Here is a 22,289-nt window from a genome sequence, read left to right as displayed (position 1 = left end):
TGTTGTTGGTTGGTTGGTTTTTAGTGCTGACGTTGCCACAATATACTTTGTCAAGAACTCGTTCCGCCTGCTCGATCTGGATGAAGACAGTTTGTACGTCTCGGGTGGTTCTTCCCATGATGTCGATAACGTCAGCATAGGCCAGTAGTTGGGTGGACTTAAAGAGGATCGTACCTTTTGCATTTACCTCAGCATCACAGATCACTTTCTCCAGGGCCAGGTTAAAGAGGACGCATGATAGGGCATCTCCTTGTGATAGACCGTTGTTGATGTCGAATTGTCTTGAGAGTGATCCTGCTGCTTTTATCTGGCCTCGCACATTGGTCAGGGCCAGAATAGTCAGTCGTATCAATTTCGTCGGGATACCGAATTCTCTCATGGCCGTGTACACTTTTCCCCTGGCTATGCTATCATAGGCGGCTTTAAACTCGATGGAAAGATCGTGCAACTGATGGCCACATTCCAACAGTTTTTCCATCGCTTGCCGCAAAGAGAAAATCTGATCTGTTGCTGATTTGCCTGGAGTGAAGCCTCTTTGGTATAAGCCGATGATGTTCTGGTCGTATGGGGCTATCCGGCCTAGCAAGATAGCGAAGAATATCTTATAGATGGTACTCAGCAAATTAATACCTCTATAATTGCTGCACTGTGTGATATCTCCCTTTTTATGTATGAGACAGATAATGCCTCTTTGCCAATCGTCAGGCATGGATTCGTTGTCCCACACCTTGAGCACAAGTTGATGAACCACTTGGTGTAATTGGTCGCCTCTATATTTAACCAATTCGGCTGTAATTCCATCGGTTCCTAGCAACTTATGGTTTTTAAGCCGATGAATGGCAGTATTTGTCCGTCGTCTTCAGTTGGCGGGACCACCAACTCGCCGATATTCTGTTTGTTCGGTAGTTCATCAAAATACTCAATCCACCGCTCCAATATGGCCATTCTGTCGGAAATCGGATTTCCCTCTTTGTCTCGGCAGGATGAACATCGAGGTTTGTAAGGATTCATCCCGCTAACTTGTTGTTAAAACTTGCGCGCCTGGTGCGGTTGCTCCCTGTACTTTTCGAGTTCACAGACCTGTTGGTTCCCCCAGGCTTCCTTTTTCCGTCTGTGAAGTCGGTTCTCTGCTCGACGGAGTTCGTAATAAGTCTCCGCGCGTGCCTGCGATCTTTGAGAATGCAGCATTACTGTATGCAGCATTCTTCCGTTCCGTCGCTAGCTTACATTCATCGTCAAACCAGCTATTCCGACTTTTTTTGCAACTGGGGCAAAGTATGTTTGTGGTCGTATTTATGATAACGTTCTTCAGGTGATTGTGAAGATCGTTTGTTGACGCTTCATCTTCAGGATCTCCGTTGACTGCGGTTATTGCGGCATCCATTTCCCGCTTATAGGTGTTGTGGATGGCTTCTGTGTTAACTCTCAACTGATTGTCAGAGGGGATTCTGGGTGGTGTTGTTATTCGAGCTGGGAGCACCATCTCAACGAGATAGTGACCGGAGTCTATTTTGGTTCCTCTATATGTTCGGACATTCATCAAGCTGAGAGGTGGCGGCGTTCGATCAACACGTGGTCAATTTGGTTGAAAGTGGTACCGTCTGGAGAGGCCCACGCATGTTTGTGGACCGCTTTCCGCGCAACCAGGTACTTCCAACAACCATTTCGTGTGACACTGCTAATTGAATAATCCGCAGTCCGTTATCATTTGTATTTTGGTGTAAGGTATGGGAGCCAACGTATTGCCTGAATACGGGCTCCTTCCAAGTAAGGAAGGAGTTAAAATCCCTAAGTAAGATTTTGATATCATATCTGGGACAGGCTTCGAGGGTTCGTTCTACTGCCTCATAGAAGGTATCCTTCTCCGACTGTCCAGTCTCCTCTGTAGGAGCGTGAACGTTAATGAGGCTTATATTTTTAAATTTGGCTGCATAGCCGTTCGCTTATATTTTCAAAGCCGATATCAGCAGGTTTCATTTTTTGGCTGACTAAGAAACCTACTGGATGGTTTACTGGATGGCCGCTATAATATATGTTGTAGCGACTCTTCTCCAGGAAACCGGTCTCTGTCCAACGCATCTCCTGTAACGCTGTTACATCTGCCCTATATTGGGACAGGGTATCGGCTAGCTGCTTATCAGCTTCATCTCCGTACAGGGAGCGCACGTTCCTTGAGAAAATGCGCAAATAGTTATTCCTTTCTGGTTGCTGGGTTCGTCGTTGTGTAATCCGTCCAGCCCGAGGCTCCTGTTGTGGCTTCGTAACAAGTGACTCACCTTCATCCTTCTCCATCTGCAGCTTTTCGTTAACAAAGACGATCACCTCCTGGAGATAGGGTTTGGTATTAGAGCTGATGGTGTTGGTTCAGCAGGCGTTTTCCAGGTTTTATGCTCCATCGTGGGTACCAATCCACGTTTCGCTCTGGGACTTATACTACCCTTTGACCACTTTGACTTAGCCGATCATAACATTCTACTGATTGCGTTCAGGCTGATACACTACCTATTGTTTACTTATTATAGATACTAACACTACGGAAACCGAAAGCTCGGTACTTCAGTTATGAAATGTTGTTGATTTCATATGTAACAATATTTGTGTACATAGCTCGTAGTATATATACGTTGAATCTTCAATTCAATTCGATATGATACTGGGATTTGGGAAGAAGTAGTTTGACGCGAAAGAGACAACTTTGATTTATCATACTATAACTTTGTTAGTAATAGTAGGATTTCCACCGAATGATCTAGTATGATGCTTCATATTCACATATTATAATGATATATCAAAATAATAAAAGTATTTATTATTTGTATTTTGCTATTAGTAACGCCATCTCTTGTGCAATGTAGACACTATATTGTATTATGTATTTTTACGGTATAATGTCAGCTTTAATGATTATACTTGGCAAAACCCTCACGTCAGATGTGCTATTGCCAAAGCTGTTAAGGCCTCAGCTGCCTTAAAAAACCTCTTCTCATCCCGGGCCTTGTTCCCTGCCACCAAAACCCTTTTATACAAAAATCTTATTCGTCCAATCCTGACCTATGGTTTCTTAGCATGGGCTACCATGTCATAAAACGTTGCAGAAGCCCCGCAACGATTAGAAAGGACGATATTCAGGAAATGCACGGCCAAATATAGAAGGTCAAACCTAAAATTTCACAAAAACTCTCTCCTGTACGACCTCTCCAGGGTTGGCCTCATAATTCCGCACAAGATCAAGTTGTGGTGCGTCAGACTGAAAAAGTGACTGTCCCACCCTAACTCGCTGGTAAAAAATCTCTCTAAGCGCAATGCACTGTTACGCGAGCAGAGGTAATACGTGTCAGGGCTGGCTCTCCTCTCGGACAGTAGTTCTCCTCTCAACCATCACGCCTCCTCGTCCTCCTTCATCCCCTCCTTTTATCAAAGCTCCACCCCGAACTTTCACAGAGGATAACCACGTAGGGCCAATTTTCCGGCTGTCAATCCCCACGCAGGTGTATATCACTTTTCATTATTTTCCTTTACCTAGTCTTAATTAAGACAATCAACATTAATTAGCCTGTACAAAATTTGATATCTGTAATCATCAATTTCCCTCCTAAATTAAGGTCCTTTTTTTCTACCGATTAGGCTCTAAAGTACATGTCACGCAATCCCATAGGCCTCTTCATCTCTCCCGCCTTTGGTCTCTGCCCTTGCACTGGTCCAAATCGACTAAAAGGTAGACATTTCTCAGTTTGCTATCACCATTGAGAAAGGACTGCGCTCCACTCCGAATCCGTCGATCAATCCTGTCCACCGGTATCTAAAAACTCCCATTTTCTCGCTTTCCAGTACGGAGTACTATTTTGTGTTGTTTTGTGTTGTAAGTATAATATAAGGTATTGTAAGGTATAAATTATTCTTAGGTTTAAGCATATGTTATGTCAAATGAGCATTGACATGCACCGCCTTTTCACTTTATACCACGTAACCGGCTAGGTCGGATATTTCTGTAGGTTAGCGTTACATACTTAATTAGTCACGCTTGAGCTTTTAAGTTAATATTCTTTTTGTACCGCCCATGTATTTCTTTTCTTTGCTCAATAAATAAATCTGAATTATACTTGTCAAATAAAGTCAGTCTGTTAACGACATTCATTTGATTCATTATAGGTTATGGGCTTATCCCGAAATTATCAGTTATTCTGTTTAATGTTGATCATCATCTTCAACGGCGCAACAACCGGTATCCGGTCTAGGCCTGCCTTAATAAGACACCCCAGTTTTGCGCCCAGGTCCACCAATTCGATATCTTGACCTACGCCATCGCTGCATCTCAGGCAGGGTCTGCCTCGTCTTCTTTTTCTACCATAAATATTGCCCTTATAGACTTTCTGGGCTGGATCATCCCCATCCATACGGATTAAGTGACTCACCTACCGCAAGTTGTTGAGCCGGATTTTATTCACAACCGGACGGTTATGGTATCGCTCATAGATTTTATCGTTATGTAGGCTATGGAATCGTCCATCCTCATGTAGGGGGTTAACAATTCTTCGGAGAATTCTTCTCTCGAACGCGGCCAAAAGTTCGCAGTTTTTTTTTACTAAGAACACAAGTCTCCGAGGAGTGCATAAGGACTGGCAAGATCATTGTCTTGTACAGTAAGAGCTTTGACCCTATGGTGAGATGTTTCGAGCAGAACACTTTTTGAAAGCTGAAATAGGCTCTGTCGACTGCCAACAACCGTGCGCGGATTTCATCATCGTAGCTGCTATCGGTTGTGATTTTCGACCCTAGATAGAAGAAATTTTCAACGATCTCATAGTTGTAGTCTCTTATTTTCATTGTTTTGGTTTGACCAGTACGATTCGTTGTTGTTCGTTCTGTGCTTTTTAGCGCTGACGTTGCCACCATGTACTTCATCTTGCCATCATTTATGTGCAGCCCGAGATCTCGCACCGCCTGATCGATCTGGATGAAGGTAGACTGTAAATTTCGGGTTGTTCTTCCCATAATGTCAATATCGTCAACGTAGGCCAGTAATTGGGTGGAATTGAATAGGATGGTGCCTCTCGCATTTACATTTGCATCGCGAATTAAAATAGATAATTAGTGAAAGTTATATCGCGAAAACTTGACTACATTGCCAGTGTTCGAGAAGTCTCCTATTAGAGTGTGGTTCGCACCCAAGTCCAGCCAAGTATCCAACTTGGCGCGCTTATCCCTTGGGCGCGATGGAGTCCTGCTTCTTTTATCCCTCGCTGTCAAGTGAGGCTGTGGAGAGAACTAAATTAGGGTCTTACCAAATTGTTTCTGAAGTTCCAGCGAAACAATGACACAAACACTCTTTTCGGGTTTCTTGAATATTTTATTTACTTTATCACTAACTTTCTACCTTAAACTTAAATAACCGAAAAATCTCCAAACAGAACTTCCGACCCGACCCGACTCCAACGCGTTTGACCTCCCCACGACTAGACTTCCACACGTATGACTCCAACCACGGCTCCACTCCAACACACCTGACTTCACAACGTATGACTCCAACCACGGCTCCACTCCAACACAGCTGACTTCTAAAAACGTTTCCGCGTTGCTGCAGTTTTTTATATGGAAAGTCCATTAGTAGCAACCCGGAACTTAAGTTTGTTGGAAAAAGTCCAATCAAACAAAAACTGCACACACAACAGTCAACCGTTGGCCGAGGTCGTCAGAATATTTTCCATATGTTATGGTGCTGGTGACGACATCGCCCAGTAGCAAGCCGGAACACGGAATCGCTTGCATTTTGCACATTAGCACATGTGCATGTTGTATGTTAGCACATGGGCAAGGTTGCTGTTGTTTATTATGATATGGAATCAGTCAGCAACGTACGCTGACCTTGCAGCAATCAATACCGATGATTGCTGACGCTGTTGATGTTAACTTACAAGATCGATTGATTGTGGGAAATCGCTTAAACATTCTCCCACCCGAGAAAACTTCCTGCTGAGGCGGAGCATTTTGTTGACGGTCATAATAACTTCGGTTGGTCCTGATGATCTGCTTGTGCCAGATGAGTAATCTGTGGTCGTTGAACTTATTACCTATTATTACAAAAGATTTTCTTCTTACGAATTACATTACGAATTACAAGATGTGTACATTTTGCACTTATTTTCTAATGTTACAAAGTTATTTCTTACGGAATATAGTTTTATCTAGTTTACAAAAAAAATCTTTACATGATGCTTATTAGTTACGGTAATGATTGCTTTAAAAATTTTTTGTTCATTAATAGCTTCCTTACAGTTTTTTTTTTTAATGGAAGCTACTTTACAGCGTAACAACAGTTTCTATTTAACTTGATTAGTAACTTCCTTACAAGATTTAGATGGAAGTAACTTTACAAAATGTTAATTTAATTGAACTTACTAGTAACTTCCTTACAAATATTTTTTTTTTTAAAATGGAAGTTACTTTACATATTTTTTTTTTTTCGTAATTTTTCTTGATGTAAACATCTACATATAGAAAGAAGTTATACGTTTGTATTGAAAAGAGACTTTCATACTTGACAATGTTAGTTTAGTAAACTATTACTACTGTATTTTTTGTTAATCACCCAATAACAATACTAAAATCATGCATGCATTAAATTAAACACAGTAAGGATCATGAATCTTAGGACGCGGCATGGGTTTTATTTACATTGCCGTGAAAGCTAATTCATGAACCTTAATTCGTAACATGGAATATATTTACATTGCCGTGAAAAAAACTAGATACTCACTTCAACTACTATATTTACAAATCCAATACATATATACAGTGCACCCTCTTGGTCAATTTTGTTATACAATTGAAGTGGTGATTCCTTCACCCCTGGTTTGTTCCCCTGACTCTCGCCAACTCCCTGGCCTTCTATCTTCCAAGGATAGGTGACTCACAAAGCTAGGTTCTTCTTCCGGTTTTCTACCTCGTTTTTTAATTACCCAAATTAAACCACCGATAATGATTGCGATTAACGACAAACCTCCCCCAATTAATCCGTGCGGGATGTATTGCCGAAATTCTGATTCCAGTCCAAGTGTTGCTTCTAATTCCTGCCGCAAAATACTAATATCCCTGTCTACAGAAATGTTTGCGGCCACTGTCAACTTATCTAATTGGTGAAATCGCGGAGTCACTGTCTCAAATTTTGCTGTCCAATTCAATACTACGGTATGAGGAGTCCCTGTGATATTGAACATGGCCATATCAAGTGTGCAGTGAGCCAAGTCTATCAAGGACACTGGAAACCGAAGCTCGTAAGAAGTTTCACTACAGATTATTGGAATTTCCTTCACCTGACCCTTAAACACTGCCCCAAGTTGTGGTTTTAAACGTGCCACAAAAGTGCCATTACTCCACCTCCTAAGAGAACACCACTCTCGCGGATTTTTTGTTCCTTTTGCAATTTCACGCGCGCAGGACGGTCCTGATCGAACAAGCTTAGTTTCAAAGAATCCGGGTAGGATCTCCACTGCATCTTCCTCAAAGAAAAATTTGTCATTTTTCCCAGGCCCCATGAATAAACCCCGAAACGGGACAGCCGTCCCCAAATCCCACGTAAGGCTTTGATGATCGGGGGTAGTAATTACTGCTACGTGGGCAAACCGTTCTTTGTAAGCCAGAGGGATTAAAAATTCGATAGTAATTAAATCGTCTTTTACCCATGCAGAAGGAGGATGAATGTCAAAGATGCTCTCCGGATGCTCCAAAATTGGTAAGGTCATCCCTGGAACATCCTTATTTATTCGCTTTACATATTCTGTAAGCTCTCCTATTGGTCTCAGTTTACTCAACTGTTGATGCTTGGCCCATATCCCTGCTATTAGGGATTGTAGCTCCATTGAGTATTCTGATATTTCCTGTTGGAGCATTGCTACTTCCTGTCGCTCCACAACAGCATTAATCTGCCCCTCAACCTGATGATACTCGAGATCCGTGATATTAAGCATCAAGGATGCGATTTTAGCTTGCTGATTCTGCAAGCTCTGTATCTCATTACCGATCATGACATCTCGATAGCCCATGTATACCATTGCCCCCGTGCCGAACACAGCTGGCAAGTACTTAACCCCTAGTTTCACAGCCTCCTTTACCATAAACGGAACCACGCTTGGGGCCCGCTTAGCTCGATTGGGTTTATAAGCGGCAATAAGGTTCTGGTTTACGTCCTTAGCCTGTTGCTCGTTAGCGATTAACAGAGTCCCGCAATGTTCCTGGATGTCCTGTTTGACTTGTCTGGCGCATATTTTTTTAAATTTTTCCATTTGATCTGCTATGACTTCTAGATCGGCGGTTAAATTTACTGAGGTTGCTACCATGTACTTTAACTCGAACACCTTAACTTGAACATCGCCTAAGTGAATACTCTTTGATTCTAACACCGGCTCCACCGATGAGGAGGCCAAACTGCCGGGTAGAAAGAACAAACACAAAATCAAGGCAGCTCGAGCCAGAAAACCTCCTTTAACCTTTACGGCTCCACGGGTTCTAGACGCAGGACCATCGATTGCTGCTTTGTCTCCCGGATTAGGCCTGCTATCTGCCGATAAATCCGGTTGCAGCTTACCATCCTCCGGTAGTAATGGGACAAGCTGATGCACTGCACGGTTCACGTTATCCCGTTCAGTTGTTTTTAATCTCACTTGCCTCACCACACCGTTGGGATCCGGAAACGTCTCAACCACCCGTGCCGCCTTCCAATTCAGGGGACTATGATCCTTTTCCTTTATTAGAACCAAATCCCCCTGTTCTAGCTGGCGCCCTGGATTTTTCCATTTGTATCGTTTCTGTAAATGGCCCAAATAATCTTGTTCAAATTTTACCCAAAACTGATGCTGCAATTCCTGGACCTGCAGCCACCGCCTTGTTGCAGGAAGATCTTCCCTGAGACCTTTCCCCATCGGAGGATTTAATAATCCCCGCTGGATTAAAAAATGTGCGGGTGTCAGTACCTGCAAATCGTGACTATTATCTGATAACGGATATAATGGTCTACTGTTAAGGATGGCTTCCCAAGTACATACAGCAGTATGGAAATCCTCATATGATAGATTAACAACCGCTGGCATCCTTCTCACAAAACGCTTGAAGCTTCCCACTGCAGCTTCAAACAACCCTCCGAAATGACTTGCCCTTGGCGGATTGTGGTGCCAAACTATCCGTTTTTGTGCTAAAGTTTTCCCGACTTCGGCAGATACCTGCTGCCAGGCATTGGTCAATACTTTAGCTGCGCCGACCAAGTTCGTGCCATTATCTGACCGAACCGACCTCGGCTGTCCCCTTCGACTCACAAATCTACGGAAGGAGGCAAGGTAGGCATTGGTGCTGAGATCGGAACAAATCTCAAGATGGAGAGCCTTGGTTGCCATACACACAAACACAACCACGTATACTTTGATTGTTTTTGAATTTCGCAACGGACCACTTTTGATTTGAAATGGGCCACAGAGATCAGTCCCAACGTTTTCAAACACAAATTCAGCTGCTGTCCGTTCTACTGGGAGATCTGCCATCCTGGGGGTAACTGTCAGACCTTTCATACGGATGCATTTGGTACACGTCCTTATCCATTTTTTAACCCTTTGCTGTAGAGCAGGTATATAATAGATTTCTCGAATTATAGTCATGGTGACTCCAACCCCACAATGATCATTGCCCTCATGAACCTGTCTAATGAGGAGATCCACCAAATGACATTTTCCTAAAATGATGGGGTGCCGCTGCTCAAATGGTAATGGAGCGTTGCTCAACCGTCCTCCCACCCTGAGAAGACCACTTCCTTCCTCCAAGAAGGGGTCGAGCGTACTTAGCCAATGATGTCTTTCCACGGGTAGCCCGTGTGTCAACCTCGCAATTTGCTTTCCAAATAGCTCCATTTGCTGCCATTTAGTCGCCGCGACTTCTGCTTGTTTTAACTCCATGGCCGAAAGGAAGCCCGATTTCCTGTTTCTCCACCTTAAGCACCACGCAACGGTGTTGATCAGTCTAGTCGACGACGAGAACCGGGTACTAAAATCGGTAAAGCCCTTCGATTCCCCATAATCTAAAGAGACGCAACTTATTATTGAATTTTTTATCACAAAGGGAGTGACAGGTAGATCCCCTTGCAAAAAAGGAGGACCCTCAAACCATAGCTTATGGTTTACAAATTTCCGGGGGAGCATTCCTCTTGATGCACAATCAGCCGGGTTTAACTTTGACTGTACATAATGAATTTCGGAAGGAGCGAGAACCTTTCTAATTGATGCGACCCTACGCTTTACAGCCTTATTTTCAATTTCCTTCTGACTTCGGATCCAAGCGAGGGCTACCTCAGAATCAGTGTAGGCTAAGCACTTTAGTGGAATTGCCCCTAAGCTTTTTTTGACATCCCTTAATAATTCGACTAATAATACCACGCTTTCCAGTTCGAGCTTGGGAATGGTACAAAGCCCTTCGGCTTGACCAACCCGGGCCTTCAGAGGGGTAACTCGCCCTCTTGATGCAATAAGACGGACGACGTAACCCCGATGTGTCTTGACTCTGCTATAAATAACGGCAGCGTATCCATCCCCCGAAGCATCACTGAAACCAACTAACTCAGTTACGTGGCTCTCATTACCGTACCCAATCCATCTAGGGATTTGGACCTGATTCAAATCTCCTAATGAAGCAAACACTTTTTCTATTTGTTCTTGGGCAACTCCTGAAATCTCTTCATCCCAGCCATAACCTTCTTGCCACAACTTCTGAATTTCGATTCGTAGCTTCATAATAACGGGCAATAGCCAGCCAATGGGATCAAACAGAGATGCACTCACACTCAGGATGTTTCTTTTAGTGAACATAGTAATTTTTCTTATCTTGATACTATACTGAAAGCAATCCTTTTGAGGATTGTAGTGCAACCCCAGGATCTTTAAGTCACTCTCAGCCTTTTGCAATTCTACAAAGGAATCAATTTGTCGCGATCTATCTATGTTTTCCAAAACTTCGCTATGGTTACTGGACCACTTCGTTAGAGACATCTTCCCCTTCTCCAATGTTCCCGAAATTTTTTTAATAATTTCCTTGGCAGCACCAATGCTTGTTGCCCCATACAACAAGTCATCCATGTAGAAGGCGTTTTTTACTACCCATTTTGTCTCCTCATCGGGTGCGTTGTCCTCGGCTACCTGATGAAGTGTCCTAATCGCCTGCCAAGGAGCGCAATCAATCCCATAGGTCACTGTTTTCAGAAAATACTCCTGAATAGGTTCCTTCGGGTTAGATCTCCATAAGATTCTCAGTCTTAACTGGTCCTCTGGTTTCAGCAAAATCTGGCGATACATTTTAGTAATATCACTGGAGAAGACAAACTCAAATTTCCGACTACGGGTAACAATATCAAAGATGTGGGTTTGTAACTTTGGCCCAGGAAGAATTGCTTGATTAAGACTAACGCCATTCGACGTTGGACTGGAGGCGTTAAAAACATTCCTGAGCTTCGATGTGGTAGCATCCTTGCGAATCACACTCAGGTATGGTATGTAATAAACGTCTCCACTAGTATCACCTCGGAGTTCAGTAGGGACCTCTTCCATATGACCCAAGTCCCGATATTCTGACATGAACTCGTCCGATTTCGTTTTGAGTTCGGCGTTCTTTAACCACCGTTTCTCCTGGCCGAGAAAATACTGAACTGCCTTGTTAAATGAGTTTCCCAACTGAATATCCTCCTGACGCCACGGGGTTGGTACAACATACCGACCGTCTTCAGTTCGATAGTGCTGTGATTGGAATAAATGTTCACATCGCTCTTCATCCAATTCAACCCTATCATTTTTGTCAATGGGCATGTCCCAAAAAGACCTTAGGTTTTGCTCAAGTTCCTCCAAGGAAACATATGAGGCCGTAACTTTAGAAGCAGGCAATGCTGCAGAACCAGATACTACCCACCCAAATCGAGTATTTTGGGCTAAAAATCCTTCCACAACTTCCACTCCTTCCAAAAATAATTGAGGAAGGACATTGGAACCTAGAAGAACCGGAACATGCGAAGCGTGATCTGTAACTGGATCTGCCAGCCTCTTGCCTGGGAACAATGAATTTATTCCCCTAGGTGGACGAGGAAGACCCCCTTTGGTAACTCGCTTGACTACCAGCGCCTTCGTTTCCACGTTTGAGCCATCCTCTAAACTAAGAGTCAACCCGACAATTGAAGACACTCTTCCTGCGGATACTCCTCCCACTCCGGATACTTCCACATTGGTTCTCTTCTTAGTTAGTCGCAGCCTTTGAACTAACTCCTCAGTGATATAACTGCTCTGGCTACCCTGGTCGACCAAGCACCGAACTGAAATTACACTTCCATCCTTTGCCTTTATCTTTATTACAGCTGTGGGCAATATAGTTTCGGAATGGGCAAGTTTTGTAGAGTTTTCTGCGTGATGAGAAATACTCCCTTGCATGTATGACCCGCTCGATCGATCTTTGCCGGGATGCAATACTGTTTCATGCTGCCCATGACAAAGCTCACATTTCAAAAACTTACGCCTTTGACATTCCGTACCATTTTTGTACTTATGGGAGGCACAGAAGACACAGATACCATAATGCCGGAGAAGATCCCCTTTGTCCTTGCTGTTTATTAACCGTGGACATTTTAATACCAGATGATCTTCCATACAAATGTAGCATGGAAACCGCTTTATTTTTCCCCCTTGTGCTTTTGCGGCAAGGGAAATTTCCCTATGCGGTTTTTTTTCGACCACCTAAGGTCTCTGCCTTCTTAGCAACGGAATGTTCTTCTGCTTGAACCTTCGCGAGTCCGCCCAACCCCTCCCAATTGGGAGACATAACTATGTATCTATTTTCCAGGAATAGATCAATATCATCAATTGTTACGGGAAGTTTTGGCTGTTTTAGCAATGAGTCAAATTCCCGTCGGGTGGAGACATCCATTTTACGGGTAAGGATAAAAGGTATGAAAGGTACACCTTGATCACAATTGAACCCAGCCTTCCTCAGGTTTTGAACCACTGAGCGCATTGTATCAAGTGCCCTTCCAATGGTACTGGGGTCTTGTAATACTATCTGGGGAAGATCTATGAGGGCCTGGATCTCCTTTTCAACCAGCGCCCGAGGATTACTGTAGCGTCGTTCCAGAAGTTCCCAGGCCTTAGCGTAGTTTTCCCCATGCACTCCTAAGTGCTCTACGACTCTCCTCGCATCACCTTTTAATTTGCTCTGCAGCATCATTAGCCTTTCAGCTCGCCCAATATCAGATCCTTCATAGACTGATTGAAAAATACTACGGAAAGACTCAAAGTGACGAAGATCCCCATCAAACGAAGGAATATCAGGGACTGGTGGACAAGGACGAGGTCTATGACCGCGATTCCAATAAGGAATGCCTTCGGTCTCGGAGCTTCTTAGCCCGAAGCCTCTTGACGGCAACGGTATGTCACCAAAAGGTATGTTCAAGTCATCGCGAACCCTGGGAAACCATTCTCTAGAGAACAAGTTTTCCGGTTGTTTTGTCGCGTCCTCCGACTCCCCTTGAGCTTCATTAAGCTCGACTGAAGGTCCGGGGCGTGGACTTGATGTTACCCTTCCACCTGTGATTTCTATATCGACGGGAGAGCCTTCGGGAATGAGATCGCGATGAACACGCCCAATCAGCTCCTTAGTAGCATTGTAAATACCGATCATAACGGATAGTTTATTTTCTCGGAAATAGACTATGTCCTTAGAAGCGTTTTGGCGAAGAAGTTGGCTGTGGCCGGCGAGGAAATCCCAATAAAGCTGTTGCACTTCTTCCCATGCCGCAGCAAAACGCTCTCGCGTCCTTTTTTCTTGCCGGAGTTTGACTAGGGACTCCCGCACACTTTCAAGTTTTGCGACCCTTTCTTGCTGGGCATCAATAATTGCCTGAATCTCCATTCTGGCTAAATTTAAATATCGCGATAATACCAAGCTCCGCGGCGATAGTAACTTTGCGCCTTTAATCTGGGCGCCGCAACGACAATAATTTTGCGCCCTAAGATTTAGGCGCCGCAACAATAATAATTTTGCGCTCTAAATTTGAGCGCCTCAACGATAATAATTTTGCACTCTTAATTTGAGTGCCGCAACAACAATAATTTTGCGCCCTTAATTTAGGCGCCGCAACAACAATAATTTTGCGCCCTAAAATTTAGGCGCCGCAACGACAATAATTTTGCGCCCTAAAATTTAGGCGCCGCAACAACAATAATTTTGCGCTCCTAATTTGAGCGCCGCAGCAACAATAATTAGTGATTTCCACTCCGCAATGGCAATACTCTGAACGGGGCACTGAATACGTGGGAAGCGCAACACTGTAAGGATCTATCCTTTGGTCTGAACGCGCCCACGTAACAACAAAATAGTGCACTGAAAACGTAGGAGACGCAACACTACAAGGATCTTTCCTTTGGTCTGAACGTTCCTATGTTGTTCCAGCACAAACAAAGCACCGATAACTTTACCGATGTACTATATGAACCGTTCAGTATTGTCGCGGCGGAACACTAACACGTTTGTAAACTACGCACTTATTAACAACAATTTGCACAAGAAACTTTATAAAAATTCACTGTTTTATAAATTTTAATTTACAAATACTTACTTGAAGGATCCTAATCCGGCTCGACGGACCAATTGTTCGAGAAGTCTCCTATTAGAGTGTGGTTCGCACCCAAGTCCAGCCAAGTATCCAACTTGGCGCGCTTATCCCTTGGGCGCGATGGAGTCCTGCTTCTTTTATCCCTCGCTGTCAAGTGAGGCTGTGGAGAGAACTAAATTAGGGTCTTACCAAATTGTTTCTGAAGTTCCAGCGAAACAATGACACAAACACTCTTTTCGGGTTTCTTGAATATTTTATTTACTTTATCACTAACTTTCTACCTTAAACTTAAATAACCGAAAAATCTCCAAACAGAACTTCCGACCCGACCCGACTCCAACGCGTTTGACCTCCCCACGACTAGACTTCCACACGTATGACTCCAACCACGGCTCCACTCCAACACACCTGACTTCACAACGTATGACTCCAACCACGGCTCCACTCCAACACAGCTGACTTCTAAAAACGTTTCCGCGTTGCTGCAGTTTTTTATATGGAAAGTCCATTAGTAGCAACCCGGAACTTAAGTTTGTTGGAAAAAGTCCAATCAAACAAAAACTGCACACACAACAGTCAACCGTTGGCCGAGGTCGTCAGAATATTTTCCATATGTTATGGTGCTGGTGACGACATCGCCCAGTAGCAAGCCGGAACACGGAATCGCTTGCATTTTGCACATTAGCACATGTGCATGTTGTATGTTAGCACATGGGCAAGGTTGCTGTTGTTTATTATGATATGGAATCAGTCAGCAACGTACGCTGACCTTGCAGCAATCAATACCGATGATTGCTGACGCTGTTGATGTTAACTTACAAGATCGATTGATTGTGGGAAATCGCTTAAACAGCCAGTGTTCCTAAACTAAAAGAAAGAGAGTACTATGAGGAGTGGAGCTTCGCGGCCGAAAATTTGTTGGTGCTCGAAGGGATGTACAAATCCATCAAACCAACGCCAGATTTTCAAGTTAAGTGAGTGGACGATGCAAAAACGAAGGCAAAGCTAATATTGACTATAGAGCCATCATTGTACACCAACACCAAGAGCTCAGCAGAATTATGGACTACGTTGAAGATCATCTTTGATGATTCCGGTTAAAAAAAAAATAACCTTGCTGCGAAATTTGATATCCTTAAGACTAAAAGCCTGACGATTCTATGGCGACATATGTGACCCAAATGGTCGAGACAGGACAGCGGTTAAATGGAATGGGGTTTACAATAACAGACGAATGGGTTGGTTCATTATTATTAGCAGGTTTGTCCGATCGTTATATTCCCATGATCATGGCAATTGAACATTCGAGTATTTCGATAACTGCAGATGTTATAAAGTCGAAATTACTTAACATGAAAGTGACTAGTGACAATGACAGTGCGGGATCCGAAGCTGCATTTGCCGCGCCAAATAAATTTTTGTCTGACAACACTAGGACAACGAAGAATGGCAGTCCCTCAACGTGACATAAGAAGACAGTGACAGCAATGACAGATTCATTTACGAAAATAATAACATCCTATAACTGCAAAGAAGATGGTCATTATTGAAATCAGTGCCCGTCATTGAAAAAAAATCATAGTAAATGCATATTTAATGTCGTTTTCCTGAATGAAAAGTTTAACAAAACAGAGTAGTACGTGGATTCTTGCGGAAGTGCACCTATAACGGCGAACGAATTTTGGATTAGAAACAGGAATTTCATATTGTGTTTACCTGAAATTCCGGTAGCAAACGAATCAGAAGTTATATGTTCTAAAGACCTCGATATTGTTCCTGACTTAAAATTCGACATTACTATGAAAGATGTGTTATGCGTGCCTAGTTTGACAAAAAACTTTATTATTTGTAACTGAGTTTATTAAAAATGGAAATAATGTCAGTTTTGATGAAAAACATTGCTATATATGAAACAAAAGGCAACTCGTCAGACGCTCCTCTGCCCTGGGAGCAGTGTGACCGTGAGTGGCAACAGATGGAAAACGCTCCTTTATATATGTCTTTCCAAATATATATTTGGAAAGAGACGCCAAGGGTGGGAATTATATCCAAGTGAAACCGCCAATAGTTTGAGCCTAAACTAGGCTAAAGCTAAATTATTGTTTAGGATAAGTGAGGGATAGGGATGGTACGGTTCAATATCAAGTGGATGTGGACTTAGGATGCACACTCATAGTAATCACCAGGCAATAGTTTTTGACCCGAAGAGCAGGTCAAGCGGTTAGAAATTTGCTCATCCAAAAATGAGGAGAACGTCAGGTTGGTCTGCGAAAGCAATTGACGAGCAAATATTCATAGATGTGTGGTTGGATCAGGACACTATACTAGGTGCACCCTTGGAAAGAGCCCTCCATATCACGAAATGTATCGTAAAGGCATGCGACTCATCGATGCCAAGACGTTATACTTTCCCCAGTAGAAGGGCCAACTGCTGGTAGAATAGTGAATTGTCAGATCTACGGACGGCGTACCATCGGACTAGACGAGCGGCTCAGAGAGCAATGGATAGGATTGACCAGGAGGTGAAACAGCGAGCTTACAATGTAGCCCGAAGAAACGGCTATACAACCAAGCAAGAGAGACTGTTTCAAGCAACTCTGCGCAGAGTCGGATATGGGGAAGCGCCTACAGGGTTGTGATTGCTCCACAAATTGCATGTCCCGATCACTTACTGAAAATCGTTGAGGGTTTGTTCCCTCAGGAGAGCACAATGGGTTACAGTCTACAGGCGTCTTTAGATTTGGTTGTAATACCCCCAGTAACGAAGGAAGAAGTACTGAAGATTTGCGGTAGGCTGGGAGACAAAAAAGCGCCCGGTAACGACGGCATACCATACAAAGCCTTTAAGTTGGCCGTTAAGTCAGACATATTCGTAGAGTTGTTTGAAGCATGCTTGGCGGATCTTTCTGAGACATGGAAAAAACAAGGGTGAACCATCTTCCTACTAGGCCTGTAGGATGTCTATTGGACACTATGGGGAAAATGTTGGAGAGAATAATCTACAACGGATTGCTCCCGGCTGTAGGAAGTCTGGGAGGCTTATCAGACTGACAATTCGTCTTCCGTACGGCCAGATCAACGGTCAACGTCATCAAACTGGTCACTGGCTTAGCTGAAAATGCAATGCATGGAACGTGGCACTAGCAAGTATTGTGCTGTGATTACCCATGACGTGCAAAATGCGTTCAACTCTGCCAGTTGGAACCTTATAAGGAGATCATTGGCGGCGATTAGTGTACCCAGTTACTTAATTGACCGCTGTTATGGAACATCATGTATAATGATGTTCTCAATATCCCAGTTGCTAGTGAGGCCACAATAGTGAGTTACGCCGATGACATAGCGGTGATTGCTGTTGCAAAAGATCTGGCTGGGGTGGAATTATATTCATCCGAAGCAATCACTGCTAACAAAGAAGTGGCTGAAAGATGCAGGTAGTGCTTATCACGAAGCGGTGTAAGGAAACCACTGCCCGTATCAAAATGGAGAAGCATATCATCGCTTCAAAGCCAGCAATTAAATACCTTGGAGTGATAATAGATGCGAGACTGAATTTCAAGCAGCATTTACAAAATGGTTGTATCAATGCGTCCAATGTAAGCATGGCACTGGCAAGGATGATGCCAGACTGTCAGACTGCTTATAGCTAGAGTGATGAGCTCTATACTGCTTTCCGCAATGCTAATTTGGTCAACTGCATTGCATATCGCATAACAGTGGGAACAGGCGACAAAAGGGTCGACAAAAGATTGATGGTGTGGACGTAGAGAACGCAGTTTCTGACGGGACATGACGGTTACCGTAAATACCCCTATAGGTTTAAATTGGACAGCTCACCCAACTGTACCCGCTGCGTCCGTATCCCGGAGGACCCGGAGCATGTTTTCTTCCATTGTCTAGATTCGCTGATGAAAGGAAGATTTTAGAGGACACATTGAGAGGAATACTAGCACCGGAAAATATAATTGGAAAAATGCTTGCATGTCAGGAGTGAATGCAATGAACGACATGGTAGGGCGGATTTTGTGCAGATTAAGAGAGGCGGAGGAGGCGAGAAATTCGCGGTTGTGAATGCAATTGATGTGCGAAGGGAGAGTAGAGCCATGTGGACCCCGCGACAAAATACTTTGTGGTGGTTCCGTGAGGAAGAGGACAGGAGTTAGGGGGTGGTTCTAGTGGGCAAAAATCCCATTGTTTTATAAAAAACTTTAAAAGCTGATCTACAAAAGCATTGCATGAAGAAATCTTCATGGAAGTCTGGCAGGGATAACCTACCAAGGCTGGTGGCCCCACGGAAATTTCAGAAATGCAAAACTTAATTCTAAAAATTTAGAAACTTTCTACAAAATAGGGTTAAATATCTATCTGAAATCTTCTTCTCATAACCTTTTACGGTTGATAGAATTCTTCTTTTTTCTCGGCTACAAAACATCTATCCGATTTGTAATTATTTGAAGAATGCTAATTAATTTGAATAGTTTTGTGGTCGCGTATTTCACGGATGTATATTGGCGCCATATAAGAGAAATTCCTCTCAATGGCGACGCATATATAATTAGACACGGGCGACACGCTAATGTAATTAAATTCCAAATTTGCGTTTAGAATTTTCGTTAGTCTAATCCCTTCTGACATTCAGCGTTCATAATAGAAAAAATAAAATAAAACGAAAGCTTTTACATGTATGGTCGCTAACGAAAAATTGAAGATTATTCGAAATTGGGGGTAGCAGCGGATTGCTTTCAAACTCCCATTCGAATACGCTGATCGCCATATATGCCAGGATTAACTGAAACTTTTTCTTGCACATATGGAAAATATTGAACTGAATCCAATAAGGACATGCAAATGCTATTGTGTGACATCATCAATGATGATTGCAGAAAGAATGCCATATGGGAAAGGCATCAGGTTTCTGATCGAAATAAAATAGATGCTGACTTGGTGAACGTGGTATGGGAGTATGGGTCCGCTAAGAGGTTTATTGCGATCAAACTGGTAGCAGTTTGTGCCTTATTAAATTCAACAAAATCCGAGTTAATGCTTGCCGCAACTCATGTTGATTTATGGTAGTAGCCATTTATTTGTAATATGCATATGAAATGACGGTTGACACTCGAATATAAAACTTGGGATTTGAAGCTCGTTGACAAGGCTCTTACCATTTGTAGGTTTTTAAATTGTCCAAAGACTGCAATTTAAAATTAATTTTACAACCGTATGCAACTGTAACAAGTCAGAAATCGTAAGTTGAACACTCTAGGTGTAACATTCTGGTGGAACAGCTTTTGGTTATTTACGCAATCGAAATTCTTTGCTTTATTACTTTTTGGCATTTAACCAAGTTCACTTGAACGTCAACTTGTTAAATTGCGTTATTTTTGAGTGAAATATATTCTCATGGCAAGCACAATTTAGCATATATTGATAGGGTTTGCATCAAATTTTCCAATTCCATTGTCTATGTTGCAGTGTAATGTCCAGATTATGCATAGAAACGTAATCTAACCAGTCAAGTGAAATCAAGTGCTCTTCAAAATATAAGTTAAAATTTTCTTTTGTCTCCCCTGGTAATTGGATCATGGACATGAAAAACGCGTTCAATACGGCCGATTATAGCGTTCAATAGACTTTTGGAAAAAGTAGCCAAAGTGATGGTTGAAGAGGCGCAATCAATGCTTGCTGTCAAACAGAATGGAAATTCACCCACCAGTCCATATTTTCGGAGAATCCAAGAGGCTGCTGTTAAATCTATGAAAGGATGTCAGGCGATGACGGCTTTACGGTTTCTTACCAGGACAGAGGCAAATCGTCAGACGCTGCCTCACCTCTGCCCTGGGAACAACGTGACCGAAGTGGCTCGTAGATGTTAAGTGCTCCTTTGCAGAATACAACATGACTACGAATTATATTGAGCGCAAATCCGCCAATTCTATTGACCAAAGCTTGGCCAGAGCTGAAATATGTTTTTAGAATTGTGGGGTCCCGAGACTGTATCAGCTTGATGCCGGACCGGACCAAATGGGGAGCAACTTACTCTCTCTTTTTTTGGTCCACGGATCCCTCGTTTAAGGCTTAGCACCCAAACTTTAAAAAAATGTCAGGCGATGACATTTCTTTAAAGTTTGGGTGCTAATCCCTAAACGAGGGGTTCGTGGACCAAAAAAGGGGGGAGAAAGTTGCTCCCCATTTGGTCCGGTCCGGCATCAAGCTGATGCGGACTTAGGACCCCACAATTCTCAAAAAATACTATGAAAGGACATTTGATAAAAGTGGGCGGACCGCATCTACTCAGTGTTGAGGAAATTTACACTCTGCTAACGAAAACCGAGGATCAACACCGCTAACTCCGTTAAGCGCTGCTCCGAAGGACCTAAATGTTGTAACGCTTGGACATTTTCTCACTGTTCGATCACAAGTGGGGTCGGCTCGTTGTCATCGGTTTCGTCATTTTTTTTATCAAAAGCCTGATCTGAGCTTTTATGAACTCCAGAGTTGAGTCTATAAAGGCTCTTTTGGAAGCAAACCTCCTGGGAAAACAAGTGTCAGAAGTGGAAGGGACAAAATTGGTGGTTTTTTCAAACTTTACAACATGAAGGTGTTGCTAGGAAAAGTGGGCAATGCGAGTGCGATTATTGCCAATAAAAAAAGAGAGAGCTGATATACTATCCTTTGAACAATTCAAAGGCATGTATCCAGCAATATTAAAAGAGGAGGGTATAGAGCACTTAAAGCTAAACTAAGAAATATTTTTCGAGAATGTGTTGTTCTGGGCTACGTGGCTTTCTTGGCAGAAGATCAAAGTAGTGTTCATACGTGAGCCTGGAAAAGATTGGTATTCAAATCCAAAGAACGTCAGACAAATCAACTTCACATTATTTTCGATAAAATATCGTAGAGGTTGCTGTGTGCTGGAGGGGGTGTTAATCGCAACTTAACAACGGAAGCAACGAAAGGCTGCCCTTATGGAGGTATGCTATCGCCACTTGTGTAGAGTATCTTGATCAACTTACGTGTGTGAACTGCAGAATCTGCTGATACCCCCTCATGCTTATGCGCATGCCATGGCTGTGCTAGTTGTTGATCGAGATCTTGGGACGATGTGTAAAAGTGCACAACGCACTGGTGATTTGATTGACAGTTGTGCCTCCGCATTGATTTTCAGTACATCCAGATAAATAAATGGTATTATTTACAAAAAGGGGGGAATTGAATCGTCTTTGGCTTCCAGAAGTGAAATATCTGGAGTTATTCTAGACAAGAAGCTTCTTTAGAAAAAACATGTGGAGGTAAAGATGAAACGAGCTCTTACAGCTTGTAGGCTGTGTAGGCGGACCTTTGCTTCGACATTTGGACTTAGGCCTCAGTTAGTAAAGTGGACATATATTGCTATCATTAGGCCGATGTTCGCTTATGCACCCGTAGTGTGGTCAGTTAAGGTGAAAACAAAAAGTTTTCGTTGTATAACAGCCACACTGCAAAGAACTGTGTGTCTGGGTATTAACGACGCTATGAACATGACATTCGGCGCAGCTCTAAATGCGTTACTTAATTTGCAGTCCTTGGATTTGTTTATTCAGAGAACTGAAATGAAAGCGGCACATAGACTAATTCGCTTAGGTCTACTGATAAACAATGGACGTGGGGGCACAGAGCTTTGAAAGAGTTA

The 22,289-nt window shown here is 43.0% G+C and overlaps 1 long non-coding RNA gene across 1 annotated transcript; it reads left to right on the top strand.

Moving 5' to 3' along the window:
• Positions 1-1,127: 1,127 nt before the first annotated feature.
• On the top strand, positions 1,128-5,285 carry LOC119648131. Its single transcript, XR_005249019.1, has 3 exons — positions 1,128-1,139; positions 1,735-1,739; positions 5,130-5,285. It is a non-coding gene; the product is annotated as an uncharacterized LOC119648131 (long non-coding RNA).
• Positions 5,286-22,289: the final 17,004 nt, after the last annotated feature.

The sequence above is a fragment of the Hermetia illucens genome, chromosome 2, assembly GCF_905115235.1.
Source record: "Hermetia illucens chromosome 2, iHerIll2.2.curated.20191125, whole genome shotgun sequence".
Classification (NCBI taxonomy): domain Eukaryota; kingdom Metazoa; phylum Arthropoda; class Insecta; order Diptera; family Stratiomyidae; genus Hermetia; species Hermetia illucens.
This window is presented reverse-complemented; position numbering and strand designations above follow the sequence as displayed.